Source organism: Rhinolophus sinicus, chromosome 2, assembly GCF_057876585.1.
Source record: "Rhinolophus sinicus isolate RSI-liver-muscle chromosome 2, RSI-T2T, whole genome shotgun sequence".
Taxonomy (NCBI): domain Eukaryota; kingdom Metazoa; phylum Chordata; class Mammalia; order Chiroptera; family Rhinolophidae; genus Rhinolophus; species Rhinolophus sinicus.
The window spans coordinates 91,111,838-91,133,185 of record NC_142502.1 but is presented as its reverse complement, the minus strand read 5'-3'; positions in this window follow the sequence as shown (position 1 = coordinate 91,133,185).

Below are 21,348 nucleotides of genomic sequence, written 5' to 3'. Positions count from 1 at the left end.
TGAATACTTTTCTTAATGATTTTAATATTGTTTCTTGCTATAGAAATAATTGATTTTAATATATTTTATGTATTTATCCTCTATTTTCATTAGAGTAAAGCCCCAGAGTATTAACATTGCCCAAGATATTGTATTGTCCAATAAGATAAATCATGTTTATGTCTTCCTCATCTCCTCATAGGATACATTCTACCTATATGAGTATAGTTGCCCATTTTGTTTCTATTTTGTGTTCTTTCTCATCTTAAGTTCTTTGCATACACTACTGCCTTACCTAAATTGTATGCTACCAACGCCCTTTCCACCCAACCACACACTACACCCTCTCTTTACTTAGTAATGTTACACTCTGTATAACTTCCTCAGAAGAATTCTGAACTCAAGACAGGTTGGGTCTTGCCATGAATTATATTAATTGTTGCCTGTACCTCTCATTTATACCAGTTTATTCAGTGTGTCTCTAAAGCTGACTGCAAAGATAGAGATTATGTGTATTTTATCCATCCCTGAAGTCTAGAATATTGCTCCACACTGAGTAGATACTTAAATATTTATTGAACAAACTATAGTTCAATGCCAACAGCCTGAATAGGAAGAATAGGCAAAGAGGTTAAAGAAAAGAGTCCTTGATCCAGTTGTTATAGCTGTTACAGGGACATATAAAAAACTTTCACAACAGAGTTTTTGGAAGCTTTTAAAATATTTTTTGCCAGGTGACTCGGTGAAGTTCTGAAGCTAGAAAAATTTAAGTACAATTCCAATATCCTTTCCTGTAAAAAAAGAACTCCTCACTTCACATCACCAGATTTAATAGACCCTTATATGTTTATCTGTCACTGTATTCATTCAACTAGAGAAATAGAGGAAATGAAGAGAAGAGAAAGAAATATTGAACAGATGCTACCCCTGTGTGGTAGAATTTAAGGCATTTCAAAATTATTTTTTATATTCTTAGTAGTTTTACATATGAGTATACACATTTTAAATTTCATATTCATAAAATGTCACTTTGGATATAAAGTATTATTAAACAAAAGGCTAGATCAAGCACACATATTTACATGAATTCAACTAATGTTTAATAAATGTTCTAGGTGTTTTATTAAGCTCAATTTTATGACTTTTATTTTTCCATTATTTATCCTCAAGAGAATCCAGTAAATAACACTAGAAACTGAGAAATATCTTTTTCTGTTAATGCTATAATGAATTTGAAAAACGAAATTTGCTATGTAGACATGCAATAGACTGGAAGTTAGGAAATACTGTCTATCATAGACTATCACCCTTGAGAAATATGTGTGTGCAGGTACCCCAATAATGTGTTAATGTGTGTATGTAGGTATGTAAACAGATATATGTATACATAATATGTGTATGTATGTATATATAATAAAATTATTATAATAAAATTATAGGCATAAATGCCTTAAGTTGTGATGCTGCTCAAAACAAATAATTTCCAAAGATATTGTCTTGACATTGATATCATCTTTGACTCATTTCCTAATCAAATAAAATTAAATATCCATAAAAAAAATTTCTTTCCAGTTTGCTGTCTGTCACCACCTATCACTAAGAAATCTGTAACTCTTAAACACCGACATGACTTGCTAAATTTTACTTATTTCTATGGGCTTTGGAATATAAATACATCTACAGTTAGGAAGCAACCTGGGCGTTTCTCAAATAGGTCCTGCTTTCTTAAGTGAAATCCTGTCAGGCTATGCAGCAGTTATGTCCTTCAGTGGATAACGGGATGGTTATAAGGGAATACTGTCTTAGGATTGATGTGCTCTGTTTGGGCATAACTCATTTAAAAAATCATGGAAAATATCAAATAAATCCTTTCTATTTTCAAGTTAAATCATATTCAAGGATACACTTCATGCTAGGCATCTGTGGGATTGTCACTCTATTCCTCTTTTCTCTCGGTAATCAGTGTTCTGATCTGATAGTTTTAAATATAATTACTTTAGCCCCATTATCTGCCATGAGTCTTTATAGGGCTAATGATACCGCCTGTTTTCAAAGATGAAGTTTGATTGTTAAGATAGTCTATCTCATGTTGAGGCCAGTTATTGAGTGAGGAATGGAGCAACACAAGGGTAGACCAATCAACTCATTATTATCCCTAGAGCAGTGGATCCCATTGTGCACATAAGACCTAAGTCTTCAGTCTGGTAAATTGCTGGGAACAGACTATCATTCTCTTGATTGCTCATTATGAACCAGAAAACAGTAATCCTGGGTATTCCTGACCATTATTTTTGCCTCGCAAGGATAACCACCAAGGATAAGCCAAAATTATTATTAAAAAAAAAAAAAAAAAAAAAAAAAAAGACTGAAGAGATAGAAACATACCAGGTTTTTGGAATATCACCGAACTACCACATGGCATCTTATCTGAAGCTTTAAAGTGGGACATTCATTCAAATGAACATATAATTTGACTTTTTTATTAGGCAGTTTGAATAAAGTGATCTGTGACTAGCATCTAAAGCTATCTAACAAATCAAAGAACCAAATTCTTCCTTTAATTTCCATAAATAGTAATTCTATATAGTTAAAATACAAATGTATTGCTCACCTGAAAAAATAGGTAGTATGAACATATGTAAATGGTATTCTTACCAGAGTACCTCAAACATAGCACATATAACAAGACTGGTGGGGACACCAACTGTTCATGAAATTGAAAAACTACCAAATGGTGACACATATAATAGTTTTGGTCATTTTTTTCTCTTAATCTTAAAGTTAAGAGGAGACCTTAATTTTTCACTTAAAATATATCCTGTAATTGGAGTGTTAATACAAGAAAGTTCAAAGCTTTATGACCTCCAAGTCAAGTTTCATTCTGGAAATAATAGCAGCAAACAAGGAAAACATAAATAAAAAATTCTTTTCTAACCAATTATAATTTATAGACATCAGCCACGAGATGATAAAAAAAGTGAGAAAGAGTGCTTTTAAATTCAAAGGCACGATATTGCAAAGAGTGGAGTACTGTCGCAAGATACATTAAATTCTTGCTATAAACTAGATTTACGTTCCCAGGGAAGCAACATTCAGCACAGTCACTTAGTAAATGAACCAGGAGACAAAACAAATACAGTGCTGGACTTTAAGGTTGCAGTGTACTTTCCTCCATTTACCTAGAGCATCCTCACCCAACTGGAGTCTAAATTAGCAACAAGAGAAATCATCTAAGCTTTGAGTAGTGAAGAGGCAATCATAAGGTTAACTCATCTATGTATGACCATTTCTGGTCACAAAAGCCAAATAAATGCCAGTGTCTGTTGGATATCTAAGTCATATTGCCATAACTAAATTATGAATCGTCTCATCAAAAGTGGATCGATGATCAATACCATTTAGGGAATAGACGTTTCATGTACATTGCACCTTTATAGTTTTTATACATGAAATTAAAAAAATGGGTAAGTTGAGCACTACACAGAATAAGTAGATTCCCTTGATAATTATTGGTTACACTCAACTGGATAAAAAATTCATTGCAAATAATTACAAAATTGTTGTTGATGGTGATATTTTGGATATTCTCAATAAAGAAAAAAATTATCATATGGATCGACCCAATTAGCCAACTATCAAAAGTTTGAAAGATCAAGAATATCTATATCTTCCTTTGTGTGTTTTCATTGCCCACAAGGAATGGCTGAATTTATTCTTCTTGCTGATTTTAACTTGTTCACTTCCATAAACCGCTCCTGGAAAAGGCCAGAAAAGAAAGTAGATAAAGGTATGTAACTACAGTTGTGAATTATACTAATAAGCAATGATGGAGAAGACCGCTCCCTTAGTTCTACCTATAATTATAATTGTCTTACGTAAATAGAAATTGCAGTATTTGTGACATTTCAGTTCTTTACTACATTTTTTCCCCAACACATTGAGAGTATATTCATATTAATTAATATTCCTTAACATTATTTTGAAAATGTGATTTGAAAAATGTCAAATTCCTGGACTCTTTCCTATTAGGAATAAAGTTTTCCTATCACTTTACATGGGATAGATCACTGGGGGAGAGCAACTTTATAGAGAGAGCAAAACTAACCACATCAATGCTTTTGCTCAGTTTCTATTAGAGTCCATGGTATGGTGCCAGAAAAAATTGTAGGAAGGGATTCACTCACATGACAAACAAGTGTTTAGTATTTACTATGTACTAGGTACTACTCTAGATGTTGGAGACGAAACACTAAATAATTATCTGGTCTTTGATTTTAAAAGGTTTATACAGTAATCTAGTAGAATGAAATAGACAAGCAAAGTGGAATAGGAACCCAGATAAATGTGTGCACCAGAATTCTGTAGCAACGGGAACGTTTTAATTGGAAAGGTAACCCCTAGCTGAGTCTTAAAAACCAAGTGGGTCTTGTCTCATTAGGGAGACCACCTCAGGGATGATGTAGACGCCTGATCACTGCACTGTACACCTGAAGCTGAAGCTGAACAATAATGAATGTCAACTACAAGTATATATATATATATATATATATATATATATATATATATATATATAGTGTATATATATACTTACAAGTATATATATAAGTGTATATATATATACTCACAAGTATATATATAAGTGTATATATATATACTTATAAGTCTGTATGTATATATAGACTTATAAGTATATATATATATACACTTAGGGAATATACTTATATATATATTTAAGTATATAAGTATATATATATATATATATATATATATATATATATATATATATATATATATATATAGTTACAAGAAGCGGAGTACAGCATTAGGAATAGAGACAATGGAAATGTAATGGCTCTGTGTGTTGTCAGAGGGGTAGTGGATGGGCGGAGGGGGGTTGACACAGTGTGAGGGATATAAATGATAAACATCTAAGTATTACTTTGTTTTGTGCACCTGAAACTAATTAAAAAACAACAACAACAACAACAACGAAGTGGGCATTTTCTAGGTGGATGGAGGTGGAGGAGAGTCAGAGGTGCAAAAGGGTCATTCTAAGAAAAGAGAGTAGATGGAGAAGGCACGCCTAGTTAACCGCCAAGGACACACTCAATAACATCGGCAGTGCTTCTCACACAGCTGAGAAATTTAGAACCTAGCTGTTCATCTGTATTTCAGTGACAATTCTGTATCCAGTCAGGGGGATCATGAATCTTAATTATTTCTGCCACTGAGTTACTCATTTATAGGTGGTAGCTGTTGACATACAAATGGAAGAAATAATTTAGTGGAAATATGTAACGTGAAAATCGAAGAGAGTCAGGAACAGAATTCTGGAAGCACTGGCAGCCTGAAAGAGGTGAACAAGAAGCCACAGAAGAGAGTTCAAGAGGAAGGGAGTGATGAAGTATCAGATGCTACAGAGAAATTGAGTGAAACAGGTGAAAAGCAGCCTTTGATTGCCAATTAGGAAATCACTGGAGTAGGTACCTGAGTGTAGTGGCTTAAGGAGTAAGTGGGAGGTGGAGAAGTGGAGCAAGTGAGGATATTTCTCTCTTGACACTTGTATTTTACAGAAAAGAAAAATCGAACTGGTAGGTAAAACTAATGTAGTGCTCTTTTTCGTTTTTCATTTTTCTTAGTTCCCCCACCACCTTTTTATATGGAAGAGAAGTGAGTACAGACAGGGACAAAAATAGAAGAAAAAATGGCAACATCTGATTGTCCCAAAGAAAATGAGAGAAAATCTTAATAAAGACACAAATGGAAAAATGAGTCTTAAGAAGGAGAACATACAGTTTCCTCTAACACTGCAGAAGGAAAGGGGGTGTACTGCAGACAGTTTATGCTATGATAAATAAATGGAGTGTGTGCTTAATACTTTCAACAGTTTTTATAAAATAGATGGCGGAATCATTTGACGGATGAGCAAGAATGAACATTTGGCTTAGGTGGGAGAATGGGAGAATGAAAAGAGCAAAGGATTTGAAATCAGAAGACCTGGAATGGAATTTGGGCTCTGCCTAATGTTACCTGTTCACCTTGCATAAATCAATAAGTATCTCTGAGTTCCAGTGTTCACTTAAGAAAACTAGGAACAGTAATATCTGTTCTACCATCTTCATATGATTATTTAGATCATTATATATAATTATACACGTGAAAGTAGATAATATATTAAATTTATGATTAGTTTTCAATCAAATTAGATCTCTGTAAAATAAAAAAGTAAAAGGATGGGTATGTTGGTCAGTTAAAAAGAAGATACATTTAGATAGAATAGTGAGCTGGAGAGTAAATATTAACTGGTTTAGTTGTAATTTGTGATTCCACTTTTGATCTACCATCTTTATGAACAGGCCTACATTTCATAGGATAGGCTGTCCGTAAGTGCTAACAATTCAAATTTATTTCCACTTCCTAAATATGATAAAAGAATATTTCATGAAATTAATTCCATTTTGGCAAAGGCTAAAACTGCAAATAAGTACAACACAAACTTAATCTGTTCTGTTTATAGTCTCACTGTCATTTCAAGGTCCTTTTGGGATGCCATATGGGCTGGCTTATTGCTTGGATGAAGTTTACAAATATAAATGAGTAAATAATTTTTGGAGTTTCTGCTAAGTCAAATTAAGTTGGATGCAATGTCAAGTAAACAATGCATATAATTATTTCACAAAGGAAATAAGAATTTATTACCACTGAGGAGACAAATATCCGAATTATGGTTTATTGAATATACAAAAATTCTTGCATCCACTGTACTTCAGGTCTGCCACTTATTTGAAGAGTCATGCTTTTTACTACAATAAATAAATTGATCACTTCCCAGCAAGTTATCATATTTCCTAATATGCTAACAGGTCTTATTTATCCTATTGAATGTTTACTAACAAATACAACCATGATGCATTGTTATTCTTTCCTAAAATAAAGTTCTGAAATGAAGAATAATATAATTATTGACAGGAATAGCTTTCAGCTTCTTTAATAGTGAGGTATTCAAGAAAGGTCAGGAAGGTCAGGAAAATGTTTCAAAACAAGATTTATTTTGTGCTCAGGAAAAAAAGGATGGCTATCAATTGATATGGAAAACGCTTCAAAATAATTTGCTCATCACAAATGCATATCTTTAGAAAGTCGTGGAACAAACAAACACAAATCAGGAAATAATTATATAACAATTAAGAAATTTTTTTTCATTAAATTGAGAAAATTCATTCGAGCAAAATACATAATGTTGGATGGGTGTTTTACTAAAACATAGATATCTGAACTGTGGATAACTTTAATAGTGGATTTGTCTCTACACTTCATCTATCTGGTGTATAAAGACCTTCTGATTGACTTTTATATATTAACACATTTGGATACAATATCTTCACCAGTTATGAGAAACATTTTCTTTCTATATCAGAGAATGACCTAAGTAATTATATCATCATCAACGTTTTTATTATTAAAGTAGCCCTCATTTCTAGAGAACTTAATTATAGCCTACATTTAGATACAATGCCTCATTGACCTTGCAAAAGTCCATGATGTTGATGGGAAAATATTGTCTTCTTTTAAAGATTGGAAAGCTGGAGGTGAGAGACGTGAATTCATGTAGCTTATATGTTCCAGTCAGAAGCCATAACTTGGTTATGGATCTCTAGATGTCTATTTCTTCTATAGACAACAATTTATAGCTTACACTAGTTAATGGTTTATAGCTAATAAAGTGCTCTATGAATTATCTCATTCAAGCCTCTGAATAATTGTACCTATACAAGAAGCATCAGTATATCTATTTCGTAATTGAATACTCTAATATTAAAAGGAATTAAATTTCCTGTCTAACACAAAGTGTATGTAGAAATGCCAGTACTAAATCAAACTCTATCCAGTCTTTTAACTCTCTGATCAATTGTGGTTATGTAGCCTTTAACTACTAATCATTTTCTTTTTAATTAGTTGATCTGTGATTACAGTGGTTCCTCAGTTTTCAAACCTCCTTGAAATGCAGATCTTTAAAACCCAGTCCATTCTCTCTTCCAAGCTATTGTACATCAAAGCATTTCGGTAAGAAGACCTAATCAAGTAATCCAGGGTATGATTATTTGAAGGAATAGGAGTCAAAAAGTAGAATAATAAAAATGATTGCACTCTGGGTATTGAGGCTTAGTCCCTTCTTATTTATTCATTTGATCTTGACTAGTCCACTATACTTCCTAGATCACCATGTAACCCCGACAAACCAAGATTTTGCATATAAGCCTGAGACTATCAATCATATTCATTACATGAATCTAAAAATCTCTAGTCAATAAGACATACTTAAAGGTACATTATTTTCATCTCTAATGATTAAGCCCCAATAAATTAAATGTGTGGTGGAATCCATGCTATTTAAGATAAATGTATTATATTCTGCAAAATATAAAAACAAAAAACTCCAAATCATACTTGTTGGCTTTTATTCTTCCTGCATTGTGTGTGAAGACATTAAGAGAACATGGAGTAAGATATTATTTCCTTTGTGCTTTCTATCTATTCACACCATTTATAAGATCTTAGTTACGAAAAATGGGCCAACTGTAATAAATTCTCAAACTCTATTAATCATCTACTGTATAACAAAGGTTAACTCATTGTGGTAACCATGAACATAGATGTAAAATTTATTAACCAAATATTAGCAAATAAAATTCAGCAATATTTAATAAGGATAATGTGTCAATGACAAAGTGGGATTTATCATAGGAATATAAAACTGGTACAATATTTAACAATCAGTCAATGAATTTTACCATATCACAGATCAGAAAAGAAAAAAAAAAAAGTGATCAGCCCAATAGATGAAGAAAAAACATTTTACAAAATTCAACTTCCATTCATGATTAAAAAAAAAGAAATCTTTCAGAAACAAGAGTAGAGGGAAACTTCTTCAGCTGGGAAAGTATATTTCCAAAAAACCAACAGCTAATTAATGGTGTAAAATGGAGTGTTTTCACCCTGAAATTGGGAACACAGGAAAGATATGTACTCCTAATTTCCATTTAATGTTTTATTAGAGGTTCTAGAAAGTGTTAATAAGGCAAATAAATTATAAAAAATAATAAAGTTTGAAACAAATATAGGTTTGAAAGGAAGAAATAAAACTGCCTTTATTTATAGAAACGAAGACTATCTACATATAAAATACAAACAATCTACGAAAAACCTTCTAGAAATAGTGAGTCTTGCAAGATTATAAAATATGACATCAAAATAGAAAATCAGTTTTATTTCTATATGCTATCATAAATTATTGGAATTAATATTTTAAATGCTATTTAAAATAGCATCAAGAACACTAAACATTACAAATTTATGTGCAAGAGTTGTATGATAATATACAGAGAAATATAACAGGAAATTTAAATGCACAGATTTAAAGTTTCTATCATTTGGAAGATGGAATCTTTTTCATATATCAATTTTTTCCCTAAATGGTGTAGACTAAACTAAATTCCAACTACTATTCAAAGCACATTAGTTTTGGTATGTTGAAATGGTGAATAACTCTTAACAAAATTTCAAAAAGGGACAACACCATTGTCCAGGAAAATTTTATGTTCATTCAATTCATGCAAAAATAATTTTAAATAGTTTGGTCCTATACTCAAATCATTAGATATAGTTATTTTTTATGTTCATAAATTTCTCCTTAGACGTGGGACAAGTTTTTCCTAGTTACAGCTATCCCACACATTGCAGGACACTTAACATTTTTCACCTCATCAGCTAAACACAGCAGCACCCTACAGAAATATTACATCAAAAATAAAAACTTTCCTAAAATATCCTTTAGGGTATGGCACTGCCAAAATGGAAAATCACTGGAGTTCGAGGCTGTAAGACATAGTAGTTTGATAAATGGAATCTGTAGTCATCAATCTAGTATTTATTACTTCTATAAACAACTTCTTTCATGTGAAAATGAGGATAATAACAGAACTCACTTTATAATGACTTCATGATGTGGTTATTAATTCAGACAAAATAACACGTTACACAACAAGTAGGACATTGTAAACATTCAAAAAATGCTGGTTATAGTTTTTACAGGTGGTCAGCTTTTTGTTTGCTTATTTGTTTATTTCAGTAATTAGTTGGAGTTACCAGAAACCTTGAAGAGGTTTTCCCATTATTACCATTCTTGATTTTCATGTGAGCAACATAATTCTCATCATATCTCCTGGTTCTTTCTGAATGACAGAAGGATAAATTATACACTTCTCTCCCTCCAAAGAGTGTTTCAGATTAGTTCAGGTTCCTCCTCTGGGGTGAAATGTGATATAAAGGATTGATACTTGGTTTGGCAAACAGTTCCTATAACAGATGACCCTTCCGCCTTCCCCAAGCAGGATGGAACAGGATAGATGACTAAACAAGTAAAGAATATGGAAGCATGAGAATGTTAGCGATAGTGCTTTAAGAACGTATGACCTAGGCTCTGATATGTCACTTCTCATTTACATAAAACCTATTCAAAATGATTCTATTTTAAAATTTTTAAAAAACATGTAAAAATAATTTGTAACTGGCTTTATTTTTATAATGCACACAGATAGACCATCTCATCACAGCTCTAAAGGGTTTGATGAACTTTTATTTATTTCATTTGATCCTGGATGGCTGGGTTAAAGTCACCCCTGATTTCTCTGCCTTGTGAGGTGTTGAGGCAGTCGTGCCAGCTTGTTGGTCTTTGTCTCCTCCTCTCCATGTGTTTAGGTCAAGCACAAAATCGGAGTACTACTAGGCCCCACTAGCTCTCTGAAAGCCTCCATCTAGTGGGCATTTCTGTGAAATGAAGACATTCAATGTTTTCAGCTCCTTTTTGTGTCTGACCTGGGAGAAACTGTGAATTGAATGTATTTTATTTTCACTAAAGGAAACTGTGGAAGTCTAAATTTAAAAAAAAAAAATAAATAACTAGGTGGAACAAAATCTTGGTATCTGCAAAAATTTTCCAATGTCCTCCTAATTTCCCTTTGTAGCCTGCTTATTTACACTGATTCCTTCTGAAGGATCATGGAAAAGAATCATGTGATATCACATGACTGCATGAAGATAAAACTGTCCAAGACACATAGATACCCCCACCCCTTATATGCCCCATAGACAAAAACCTCATACATGCTCTCTCATATACTGGGAATTTGAAAAATGTGTAAATTTTAAACTCAATCCGTTATAGCTGGAGGAAGGGAAATAGATGTGAATTTCCACGGATCCTCTTTGACAGAAGGATCCTATCCCTCCCTCATTTGGAAAAACTAAGAGAATCAAGGTATTCGTTGAGTATGCATTAGATGTCCAGCACTGTTCCAAGTGATCTATATGTTTCACTTCACTGATTCCACACAGAAAGTTTATGTTTTCATTTCTAATTGAAATAAAATATGACTAGATTTTGCATGTCTGTTACATAACCTAATTGGCCTAAATAACATAAAACTGATGTGCATGAAATAAAAGATAAAGGAACTCACAATTACTTAGAGGACTTATGCAGTTTCTCACAGAAACCTGGGATAAGCATTGCCATACTAATGCGGTATATGAGAAAACCGTGGCTCCAAAAGGCTACCTGTGTTACCCAACAAGACATAATCTGACTATCCGGGGGGACAGGAGGTTCCTTGGCGTGGGGAGAGGAGGCATGCTACAATATTGCTGTTTGACAGGCTTCTTTTTTCTTATCAGCGTCATCTGAGTCCTATATGTTAGTGATGAAAAGAACATTCTACTCTCTGAAACTTAGGTTGAATCATGTGCCATTGGTTTTAATTGAGTATTACTGACTTAGAAAGCACTTTTTTTTTGTTTATTTAGTTTTGAGGGTTATTTTTTATTAAAGTATACTTGAGACACACTATTGTATTAGTTTCAGGTGTCTAACATAGTGATTCAGCATTTATGTACCTTACAATTTAATCACCACAATAAGTCTAGTAGCCATCTGTCACTGTACAAATTTGTTACAATATTATCAACTATCTTCCCTGTGCTGTACACATATCCCTGTGACTTATTTATTTTATAACTGGAAGTTTGTACCTCTTAGTCTCCTTCATCTTTTTCACCCATCTCCCATTCTCTCCTCTCTGGCAACCATCAGTTTATTCTCCGTATCTATGAGTCTGTTTCTGTTTGTTTTGTTTGTTCATTGTTTTAGTTTTTTTAGATTCCGCATATAAATGAAATCATGCAGTATTTGTCTTTCTTTGTCTGACTTATTTCACTTAGCATAATTTCTCTAGGTCCATCTATCCTGTCGAGAATGGCAAGGTCTCTTGCTGAGTAATAAATATTCTATTGTGTATGTGTGTGTGTGTATGTATATATACATACACACACACACACACACATATATATATATTCCATATATATTATATATATCCACATATACGTAAATATATCATATATATATCACAAATTCTTCCTTCTTCTTTCAAGCATATGATAGACCAATTTTTTAACATTACTGTACATAGGCAGATTTCTCAATTATATTTTAACTGAGTGTCTCTATTTCCACTGATTGTAAGAAAAATGCTTAAGAAGAAATGGGTGAGGTTTTAAATAACTTTAGACATTTAATCAGATCAAAATAGAGTGGGTGTATCCTTGCTCTTCAAAATATTGTTCAAGAGGAAATAAAACATAAAACACCTTCACTATTTTGACTGCTACAGAAATTGGAATAAGCAGGGACGATACTATTTTTCAAAAGCAGCCTAAAGTGTAAGCCAATTTGTACTCCAAATACAATGAATAATTAAGTGTATGGAAATATGTGTACATAATTTTTTACTTTCAGAATACGTGACTTTTTTATGTGTCCTTCAATAAAATACTTCACTACAATATTCTTATAAAGTGAAATCCTCTTCCAAAATGGACTATTTTATAAAAATATGCCTCCTGTGTAACTTGAAATAATCCTTAGGGGAAAGAGACAAACAATCTTTTATTCCATTAAGATTTTGATAATATATGGTGATGAAAGGAGAACTGACTCTGGGTGGTGAACACACAATGTGATATATAGATGAGGTATTATAGAATAGTACACCAGAAACCTATGTAACTTTACTAATTGTCACTCCAATAAACTTTAATAAAAAAATGATTCTGATATTAAAGCATGTTCTCCAACTAGCTGTTGGAAATACTATGAGTTCAGGACTTCTAAGTTAACTGTCTTATTTCACGAAACAAAGCATTATCAGCTTTCTTTTGCAAGCTGTTAGGGGATTTTCACACCTCTTACCTACCCCATTTAGGAACAGTGCATTGTATATTCTAGGCTGCCATTTTTCAAATTTTAATGTGCACAAGAATTACCTGGGATCTTGGCAAAATGCAGATTTCCCCTTATTATAGGAGAGATGGTTAAGAACTAAGTGAAGAAGGAATAGGGGAGGGGGAGGTTTTGTCTATTTAAGTGGCTTAAAAATGGAAGCTGATTACTTACTTTTATAATACTGTTTTCCCTCTAGGTAGTCTGATTCTGTGATCTCATCTATACAGCTAAACAACTCATTCAGGATTTGAGAGGAATAATTTATTATATTTTAGCAATTCAAAGACATGTTTTCATATTCTAATTCTCTGAAATCATGACTAGTCTTACAATTTATGTCAGTTTGCAATTTGATTGGCAGATTATTTTGTTTCTCTTTTTTTTTCTTAGCTTTCTCTTTTATTTTACATGAATCATGTTTCATGCCTCTTACAATTTGTGGGATCCTAGATTTCAAGAAGCCTGGCTGCTGCTGCTGGCATCCTGTATGTCACTGACCATCTCCTGCTCTGCAGAAGCATAACTTGGGCCCCATGGGCTTGCAGTAGCACTTGTAGCCATGGTTTCTGCTGATGCCAGTAACCAAGCAGGACTAAAACCATGCAGAGTATAAAATGGTGAAAGAATGGAGGTCTCATTTAGTATCCTGCACAGACTTTCCTTCTGGAGCTATGGGGAACAGTCACGAACCTGCAAATCAAGAATGTTTTTCCTCTTGTTCTTTCTGAGACTCTGCTCCAAATGCAATTGACACCCTACCGAGAAAGGAATCAATGGCCAACATTTCTCTCTCTGGAAATGGCTGGTGCTTATTCTTCTTCTGAACATGTATTTGACTGAAGTTTAAAGACATTTTGGGCCTCTGTTAGTCTGAGTTATTGCCAGAGGGCAATGTGGGTTTCTCTCCCTCCATCAGCTAGTGCAGGTGCAAGAGAAAGAAGTTTGCAAATCTTCCTTTTTTTTTTCTTTCTTTTTTCTCGTTTTTTTTTTTTTTTTTTACCAAAAACAAATACAAAATAAAGTGCAACATTTAAAATCCTACAGATAATATCAAACAGGTTTCTAAACCTAAGGTTAGCAATTTTAGAACATGTTTATTTTTCTTAAGTCATAGTTGTCATTTTTATCTGTTTGTTGATTGTATCTACACAGCGTGAATGATGACCCCAACCTTAGCCACCATTCTTGTGACAGACTATTGGTGATGTTTCAGCCTTTTTATTTTTCTTACATAAATGAAAGACATAAGCCTTCAAGGGCAAATTATATGTTCCTTTACTTCCAGAGCATGTATAAATAGATGTTCTGAACTGGCTCTGTTTCCTGAGAAGGTCAAAGGAGGTCTTTATTAATCTGCTGTTTTTAGGCTCTATCTGGACATCTGTCATTATCGGTCATAACAATATTTCAGCTCACTCTAAATTAAGAAGAACTAATAGCCTAGTAGTACTGGGACACCAAAAGTGACATTGTGACTTAGGGAGACAAGTAAAAAAATGTTAGAATAAGCTAGAATCCTGTATTACTAAAAGTAAAAGAACTATGGCTTTACATTTTTAAATGACCTCTCAATAATTGGGGAAAGTAATTGACAATTTACAGTCAAACTGAAGGGAAGCTTAGGAGCTGACTATTTAAAATTGACTTAAAGCAATCTGAGTCTACAATCAAAATTAAAAGAGATTCATTTTCCAGTTTTGTTTTTTCACTAAGTAGGGTTTCATGCAACATAACACATAAGTTATTGTATGCATCCTTTTTTTCCACTCTATTATTCATATTAGAGTCTTTAAAATTTAATCTCCCCCTGCCCTGGGTGAAAAATCAGTTGCTAAAACATTAGAAAATCTAATGGTAATTCTGAAACCTAATTTCTAGTTTTACAGAACTGTGGGGGAATATAAATGATTAATGCTTTTGTGTTTTTCCTTGCTCAACCCTATAATCATCTTAATTAAGACCCTGCTAGTGCTAATTGAGAAACTATCAATCATTTCTTCAAATTTCCCTAACATAGGCCTCTATGAATTTGTTAGCAATTACACTAGTATAGGCAGTGGTATCTCAGACGAGCTGTTGCATTTGAAGAAGGAAGTTTTCTTTAAAGTATAAAAACTTCTTTAAAATTTCTTCAAGATTTATAATTCTGCTATGCTTCAAGAATAAGGCATTTAAGCATTAAGTGTTTGTGAATCCACATGTGTGTGCGAGCGCGTGCGTGTGTATTTGTGTGTGTGAATGTGTGTGTGTTTGTGTGTGTGTAGCTATTCCTTTATTTATAATGGGTCCAGTTGTAATGGGACTAGACAATAAGAAGAGTCCCAGTGTAATATATTTTTTTCATATGCTGGTTTTGAAGTCACAGTAGGAAAGGTTTCAGATTCATAAGGACCTCTGGCTTATAAAGAGTAGGTGATAGTGGAAACTATCTTTTCTCTTCACACCATCAGGATTTTCTAGAGTGTTAGTGAGTTAAGTTTATAGGATTTTATGCTGAATGCTGACAGGAAGAGTCTGCTCCTGTGGTTCTTCCTGCTGTCCATCCATCCTACCACACAGGAATACCAAAAATCGTGTCCAGAATGAGGCAAGAAATTTGTCTCTGTCTCACCTATAAGTGCAGGTCATAGATGAATTTTTTTGAAAGTTTATTCGCTTAACAAAGTAAATATCTGGACCATCTCTGATTGGTGAGAAAATCTGATTTCTTCATCACTTCTAATTTATTTCAAAATATGTTTAGAGCTGGGTTTTTCCTATATTTGGTCAGTTTGTTTCTTCCCTCAATAGATCTGATTCTTCTTTTTATTGCAATAGATAGGAAATAAGAATATGGAAGCTAACCTGATGTATCCTGTAATGATCTGTTCCTCAATTCTTATAAATCTCTTGAAGTTTACATTCTGACACGTTAGGGAACCTATTTTCTTGTCCTTCATGAATGTGCTTAGGTTTAGCGAAACATAAAACCTGGCAGATTGTTTATTAAGTCAATTATGCCACTAACACATGACTCTTTTTTAAATGTTGAAATATTACCCCAGGTGCTTAAAAAATCCCTAAGCTCGTAACTGAGTGATTGAAATAGCTGTAATCTGGATAATGTTTCATTAATACAAGTAAACGCACATACATATAGAATCACCATGTGACAAAACGGACAATCTCAGGGGAACTTGGAGTAACAGAAGGCTTTTGGGAGTTTCCATCTGAATTTATGTAAAGTTTTGCTGCCTTTCCTTAGGACATATAAAGTGGGGAAGAGGATCGAGGATTTCTCACCCTTAAGATTCATTTCCCAGCACTGTTCCTCCTGTGGAATAAGTCTTTAATTTTGGTTCAGTATATCCATGCATTGATTTATAACATTCGCATCTTTCTCTTTTTCCATAGCATTCCTCTCATGAGGTATTATATTATTAGTACATCTCCTGCAGCATAGCACACTTGGGGTATTTTCCAATTCACAGATATTTTTCAGTCTTAGTTAGAAAGGACTCGTTACAAATTTTTAAATGTTGAGTTAAATTAAAAATATACAAGTATATACTCGCAAATTACCCACTTAAATGGTACAGTTTCAAATTTAAGTAGATTTTCATGCACTCTTTTATTCAATGGTCTTTTATGCTGGATTATTTTACTTCTACCAACTCCCAATTGTGCTTCTTACATTTTTCCCTGGTCTAATGTTCTCTCTCTCTCTCTCTCTCTCTCTCTCTCTCTCTCTCTCTCTGTCTCTCTCTCTCTCTCTCTCACACACACACACACACACACACACAGTCTCCTTACATCCTAGAAAAAAAAAAATAGGTGTTTATGTATTTTCCTATGTATGTCCAGGTATATTCTACCCCTGACTACAAACTGATCTGTTGTTCGCCTAATCATTTCATTCAGTGACCTTAGTCATATCATCGGTTATGTTCTATGTACTTTAACTTTAATTGGACTATCCTTCATTTTCAGCATATCCAATTTCTTAGTTTTTGTGAACTGATGAGAACATTGGGCCTAGCACAGTGCCAAAAATAAAATATAGCAGCATTTCAACAAATGGCGTCTTATTTTATCTTTCATCCCACCCTTCTCTCTTTTTCTTGTTTTTAATGCATACTTTGTCAAGTATTGATTATTTCATCCTATGTTCTGCTAAGTTTTCTTTTTTCTTCTCTTACTTTGTAGTCATAGGCTCTCTAATTTACTTATCCTTACTGCACACACACACACACACACACACACACACACACACTCCGGGAATCAGTTTAGTTCAGTAAGTGAGATCACTTTTTTAAATAATCATGTGAAACTAATAATTCATAAATTCATAAAAAATTGTTAAATCTGTAATACAAGGCATGCCAATTAAGTTCGCGAACTTGTTGTAATGATGTTGCTAAATTTTTTTGATATCAGAGGGATAATTCATTATGAATTTGTACCAACTAGACAAACAGTTAACCAAGTTTACTATTTGGAAGTGTTGAAACGGCTGGGTGAAAAGTTACATGACCTGAATTTTTTGTCAACAACTCATGGCTCTTGCATCAAGACAATGCAGCAGCTCACTCGGCACTGTCTGTGAGGGAGTTTTTAAGCCAGCAAACAAATAATTGTATTGGAACACCCTCCCTACTCAACTGATCTGGCCCCCAATGACTTCTTTCTTTACCCGAAGATAAATAAAATCTTGAGAGGAAGACATTTTGATGACATTCAGGACATCAAGTGTAATATGACCACAGCTCTGATGGCCATTCCAGAAAAAGAGCTTCAAAATTGCTTTGAAGCATGGACTAGTCACTGGCATCAGAGCACTTCAAAGGTAACCATAGTGATATTTAGCAATGTGGTATGCAGCACTTTTCTAGGATGAGTTCACGAACTTAATTGTCCTACCTCACAACTATTAGTACTGTCGAGAATGTTTCTGTCCCTCAAACTGAGGGGTAAGTCTGTGGAGTCCGTGGTTTTCTCAGGGCATTTTCTTAATTTATCAACTGGAATATATACTGTTCGACCTTTCTGTCTGGTAATTGAATGTGACCACTGATTGATGGTTCTGATGGATCTTCACTATCTTTGTTGTAGCTCCTACTTCTTCTACAACTATTTGTTCTCACAGTACCTTATGCCCATCATTCGTTAGTCATCTAGATTGAGAAAAATGCACGTCTATTGTGGCAGAGACTAAATTTTCTACATTTCTCATCTCCCCTTGCAGTAAGTCAGGACATGTGACCAGTTCCATTCAATGGAATGTGAGTGGAAGCGACATGTGGTTATGTGACTTGAAGCAAAGAGATAACGACAGAGGCACGTAGAAACTATTATTACATGAAGAGCTGCTAAGGAAAGCTGCCCAACAATCTACATTGGACTGCTTGAGGGAAATGCAAACTTTTATTTTGTTAAGCCATTAGAATATGGGGATTGTTAAGAGTGGCAACTGTTATTAACCATCATAACTACATATCTAAGTTATTAAAAAACACAATTTAGAGACGAAATAGTAAAGAACGTCTATAGTTGTAAATGCTTCTTTTATATGTTTAAATTGATGTAAAATGTTTCCTATTTTACTTGCTTATCTTTTGTGTTACAACTACTTTTATGAAATATTTCAGAGTGCTTTTTCTATTTATTATTATGACTCATAGATTTTCAAGACTTAATTTGAAATAACTATAATTACGATTCATTTTTGGACATTCAACTCAATCAATGGAAGCCCCTTTAAGTCTGATCCTTTGTACTTCTTTGAACAATACCATCAAACATTTCTTTGAATAATCTTATTATCTGGCAACAATGAATTACTGGTCTGTTTAAGTTTTCCAAGCCCTGGATATGTAATCGCCATTCACTAAGTAACAGATTCCTTCTCATGGAGAAGTATATGAGATGTCAGAATTTGAGCTCTATGGGTGAATATCAGACTGTTTCCAGTATGTATTAGAGCTGAGCAGAGTGGCAGAAGGTTTTTAAATTGTTGTTTCACTAATATAGAAACTACTTTTCTAGAGCATAGAGGATTTTTATGCCTCATCCAAATTGTCATTTACTCCTTTTGTTTTGTGAGTCTTATATATTTCATCCATAGCCATTTTATAGTCACTCTACTGACAGACTAGTTTAATTACTAATCTGAATAATATAGTAATAGCTAATTCTCATCAGATAGTATTCCGAAGAAGTCCTCTGCTTCTTAGGAATCTCCTTTCAAAAGTCCACAACTCTCCTACTGCAAAAGGTTTCTTAAAAAGAAGAAATAGTTGATTAAAGACTTTCTGTGGCTATTATTATGATCAAGAGAGTCCTGCAGAAAAGGATTTTCATGTATAGGGAAATAAACTAATCTGGTATAAGTGTGGGTGTTGTTTGCTGAATCTAAAATTAGGACAGTCTGACAATTTTTTTTTTACATTTAAATGTAACAAAATGTAAATATAAATACATAAAAAAATCTTACCAAATGGTATACATAAATCACACTACATTATTTAATTAAAGAGCTGATTTTACTAGAAAGAGAAACTCCCAGAATTAGAAACTCCCAGAAACTCTAACATTTTATAATGTTTGCAGAACAGAGAAAAAAGAAAATCAGGAAAAAATTCTAATTCATTTAGGGTTTTGATAGTGAATTAAAAATAGGAGTAGATAATTATATAAATCTAAAGTAATGGATATAATTGAATACTGAATGCTTAATAGATTTTTGCTTGATTAGGGAACAGGCATGGCATGAATGGTTAAAAGTACTACATGTAGTCAAGAAGAGAGTATTTGGAGGGGATTCAAATAGGACAAAGATATTTTCAAATACTTCAAAAATGATAATATCCATTACTGATAGTTTTACTAACAAGCTTATATAAGACGATTGAAATTGTGCTCAGGGAAGTGGAACTCCACTCTAATGAATTATGTGTGAAGTATCAAATGTCTAAGATGGCAAAGAGGCAGTGGTCACAATAATGTGTTTCTTTTTGTTTGTTTTAAGGAATATATCAATAATTTTTATTGTGTCTTAATTTTAGATTCAGCAAATATAGGCCTCTGTACCGATAAAATAAAATAAAAGTGGCTCATAAATAAGAGAATCACATGAACTACAAAAAGTATATCAGTATAAAGTATTTTATAAAAAATCTATGTGGTAATGGATGGGTGAGGGGATGAGGGACAAATAAAATAAACATGCCCCAAACCTAAATTCTTAACATTAAGCATATTTGTCATGTATATGGTATCCCCATATTTGGAAGAAGCAATCTGCTCTTTCTTGTCAGGTAGCCAAGACAAAGACAGGCTCTTGAAATCACGTTGATCATTTCTTATCTCTCATCCCTGAATGATTTCCAGGAAGTTATAAATCTTATGGTAATTCTAATTCCTTACATTCAGACCCCAGGAGATTCTTTTATAAAGAATTCTCATCTGTAAAATCAAAGGACAAACAGGACCTGACATGTCTAGGGCAGAACTACACTTGATATTATAAGGGAGAATTGCACATGCATACGAAAAATGCAATCACATTGACAATTACAATTAACTAAAATATAGAAGAAATTATTGTAAACAAATATTATTACCTTCATCATGGCAAAAATCTCATATACCGTTTTGCCCCTAGAGTCATATAAAAGCTCTTTTAGAAATCATCATGCTATTATAGTCTGCATTTTCATTACAATTGAGGCCAAAGATCTCAATATCATTTCCAAATTAATTAAATAAATCTTGGCAACGGTAACAAAATATTATGAAGAGAATCCATAAAAGGCCATTTTCCATAAGCCAATTTATTCTCTTTAATGAAATTATTCAAACTATGTTTAACTATATATATGTCTTTCTAAGATAAGAACTATTTATCTTTGGGAAACAAATCTAGGTCAGATCTCAACCTATCACTCACTACATCTACTATGTAACTGCAGATATTATGTTATAACATTCTGTCTGAAGGGGATTTTTTAACAACTGAGCTTTTCAAAATAATTTCTATACTTTAGTTTTACAAC